The sequence below is a fragment of the Tupaia chinensis genome, unplaced genomic scaffold, assembly GCF_000334495.1.
Source record: "Tupaia chinensis unplaced genomic scaffold, TupChi_1.0 Scaffold000232_1, whole genome shotgun sequence".
Taxonomy (NCBI): domain Eukaryota; kingdom Metazoa; phylum Chordata; class Mammalia; order Scandentia; family Tupaiidae; genus Tupaia; species Tupaia belangeri.
The window spans coordinates 794,110-798,172 of record NW_006159708.1 but is presented as its reverse complement, the minus strand read 5'-3'; the positions used below and the strand labels follow the sequence as shown (position 1 = coordinate 798,172).

Here is a 4,063-nt window from a genome sequence, read left to right as displayed (position 1 = left end):
GGTAAACCCAAGGTATGAATGTGCTTGAAGAAATTGCCAGGAGGTCAGTGTGGTTCGACTGGAGGGAGATAGTGGAAAGATTCAGAGTACAGAGCTGGCATGGACAGGATCATATAGGCCTTACGGATTTTGGATTTTACTCTAAGTTTGCACGGAGGGTCCTAGATGTTCTGAGCAGAGGCATGACACAATCAAATTTGCCTTTGAAAGAGATCACCGTGCTGCACCCCATAAAGATGTACAACTAGCACATGTAAATTAAAAATCACAATACAAATTATTTATAAAATGAAGTTATCAAGTCAAATAAAGATTAAATGCCTGTTCTGGAATAAGGAAACTAAAATGAATCAGAGTTAAATATAATTCTATTTTTGACTGAATCTAGAACCAGATAATTTGTTCTTCTCTTATATTAAAAATAATTCATGAAACAATTACAAAATTTGAATGTCTTGAGATTAAATATTAATATTTGATCAATATTACTTTTCTGATTTTGAAAACTGAACTAAGTTTATAGAAGAAAATTTCTTTCTTTTAGTAAATCCACTTATTCAAAGATAAGGAATTGGCTCTGCAACTTACTTTCAAACATTACAGGAAAAAAGTGCACAAGTGTGGATACACACACACTCTGAGAAAGGTGAAAAAGAAAGAATAATAAAGCAAATAAGGTAAAATTTTAACTTTGGAGGAATCTTCATTGATATGGGGGTTCTTTGTATTACTTTTGTAACTTTTCAGTAAGTCCAAAGAAATACTTGAAAAAAAAATGTTAAAAAAGAAAAAGAAAAAGGGATCACTCTGAGAAATATGGATCACTCTGAGAATAGCTTGTAGCAGGCCAAGAATCTATATTTCTCAAGTTTCATTTCTGCTTTTATTTAGATAAAAACATAAAATTCTTGTATTATTATATAATAATTTATTAAAATTTGGGAGAGGGAATAGAGTTCTATGATTTAAAAAAAATTATTTTATACATTCAATCACCACAGCTGTACATCACCACAGCTTGTATAATGATTTTTCCTAGTGTAAATAAACTAAATACAAGTGTAATAAAAGATATTGCCATACACATTATCATCAACAAACAATCTACCATTTCTGTGTCCCTTAAATGTCTTATCTCTCTATATTCCTCCTTGATTCCCTTCCTCTCACTGCTACCACTTTCTGTGAGTTCTATGAATTTTAACACATGGATTGACTCCTATAACTACAAAGAATCAGGATATATACACTCTCTTGTTTAATTATTTATTTAAATTTACTGATTTATTTCATGGGAGAAAGAGAGAGAGAAAAACAAGCATCATTAACAGGGTCTTACAATGCAATTCCTTCAGGGTTCTTAGCTAATATGATGGGCTAGTGAGCCCAGTGTGTACAGGTTGACTGGAGAATTGAACCTGTAATCTTCCATAGTGATCCAGCATCACTTGAGCAGTGCATTACCATTGAGTCACTGAGCTGGGTTCAAACTTTGTCCTTTGTAGTAGTCACTGATCTGTCATCTATCACTATAGTTTTGTTTTTCTGATTATGTCATATAAATTAAATCCTACACATTGTAATATTTAAAAACTGGCTTTTTTCTTTGAGATCTGTCTGATTTTTTCCATGTATTAATAGGTCCTTTCTTTTTCTTTGCTAAATAATATTCCACTGTATAGATTTGCCAGTTAAAAAATGTGTTTCCAGGGACAAGCAGTTAGCGTAATGGCTATGTTTCTGGACTCCCATGTAGTCGACTGCGGTTCGCGTCCCGGACCTGGTGTCTTAAAACTCACGCCGGGCACGTGTGCATGTGTGCCCAAGATCCCAAGAGGAGAATGGAGAAGAAGGGATTGCGGCGTGGCCATCCCCCCTGGGGGGTGATTTCTTGTTTTCTGTCTCTCTGTCTCTGTCTCTCTGGCGAGTGCACACGCCCTATGGCAAAAACCTCTAAAAAAGTGTGTTTCCAGTTTTTGATGATTATGAATGAAGCAGCTATAAACACTTTCTATTTGCCAGGACCTGCTCAGTAGAATATGTTTTTCTGAGTGTGTGTGTGGGGCTGTGAATTAGAAATTAGCATAAAAATAAACACACAAAGATATACAATATAGAAAAGTGAGGATAAGGTATGTCTGATTTTTCTGGTGGAGAAAGTCATGACCTTGAACCAACCCTAGGTTTATTATTTTGTAGTGTGGAAAATGGGGGAAGAGGAAATGCAATGCAAAGCCAGTTATTTTCAGATGTTAATTGACTTATGATGTGAAAACAACTGGCACCATATGGTTTCTTCTGATCTTTTGGGGTGAAATCTGAGTAACACATGTGGCTTCCTTAGACACTGCTTTGCAGTATTGACAGCAGGATATTTACATGCAAATACTTTCTATGCTATGCAAGTTAAGCTCACAGAACCTTGTTTCTGCGTGTCTGAAGGTTACCATGTTTGTTCAGATTGACTGCTCTCCATGTCTATTAAGTCGTCACAAAAGTCATGATGTATTTTTATATGTTTTTCTATGCACAAATGTGTCATGACTTTTCTGATGACCCAATACTTGGCTTTATGCAAACATAAGTTTCTGTTTCTCTAAAGTAAATATTGAAAAGTTTGTATATTTAGGGTCATATGATATGTTCAACTTTTTGCTAACTGCCAAACTCTTTTTATATAATGTCTGTACAATTTTGCATCTCCACTAGCAATGAATAAAAGTTCTAGCTGTGCCATAGTTTTGTCGGCACCTACTATTATCAGTTTCTTAATTTTAATTTAAGCTTTTCTAAAGAATGTGTGGGGGGATATAGTCAGCCTTCTATATCAACTGGCTTCACTTAAATAGATTCAATTAAATGTACATCAAAAATATTTAAAAAACAAACAAACAACAACAACAGGGCCAGCATGTGGTATGGAAGTTAAGGTACTGTATCCCACATGGCTGACTGTGCAGTTGAGTTTCCGGCCAGCAGCTTGAAAATCACACTGGGTGCATGTGTTTATATGTGCCCAACATCCCTAGAGGAGAATGAAGGAGAAGAGATTGTGGTGTGTCCATCCTCCCTGGGAAGTGATTTCTTACTTTCTTCACTTTTTTCTTGCTTCACTTCTCTTTCTTTCTTTCTTGCTTCACTTTCCTTCCTTCCTTCCTTCCTTCCTTCCTTCCTTCCTTCCTTCCTTCCTTCCTTCCTTCCTTCCTTCCTTCCTTTCTCTGACAGGCACATGTGCCCTGTAGCAAAAATGAAAACCTAAAAAGAGTCAGTACTATATAACAACTATTTACATAGCATGTACATTACATTAGATATTTTATGTAATTGGAAGATGAGTAAGATATATGAGAGGATGTGTGTAGATAATATGCAAATACTACACCATTATGTATGTGGGACTTAAGCATTCACAGATTTGGTATTGTGGTAATCCTGGAACCAGTCCCTGTGGGTAATAAGGGACTACTGTATTAACCAAAAAACTGATGCAATTATACTAGTAGTACAAAAAGTGGACTTTAAGACCAAACACAGTATCAAAGCTAAAGATAATGTTTCTATTATATATAATACTAAAATATTAAATTTACTCATGGATATATTTAAACATTATAGTACATACTATAAACACTGATGGAGATACTAGAAGAAGAAATAATAGTGGGGGATTTAGTGATACCAAAGAGAAAAATATAATCCAAAAGGATGTGTTTTGAAAAGAAGTCTTGCTTCTTTTCATTCATTTTCAACAGTTGAGATAGGACTGATGAATTTTCAAAGGGAATGGAAAGAAAACCACTCTAGTCTCCCCTTCAGTAGCACCCAGCTCCAAGGGAAAACAGTGTTACTCTGTCCACGTTCTGATGGTTTACTATTTTGCCATTCCTGTTTGGTTTGTCCCATTTCCCTCTATCTTTCTTTCTACTTTCTCCTATGGTGAACACCTCTTACTTAACCCTTGATGTTTTTACTATACAACTTCATGTAATGATTTTTTAAAAGTGGTATTCTATAAACTATGTCAGCTTTCTCAAAATCTGAGACTTGTTTCTAAGTACTTATT

At 35.0% G+C, this 4,063-nt stretch overlaps 1 pseudogene; it reads left to right on the top strand.

Annotated features, from left to right (window-relative positions):
• Window positions 1-248, top strand: part of LOC106734847 (tigger transposable element-derived protein 1-like) — an 8,554-nt pseudogene extending 8,306 nt beyond the window's left edge.
• The last annotated feature ends 3,815 nt before the right edge of the window (window positions 249-4,063 follow it).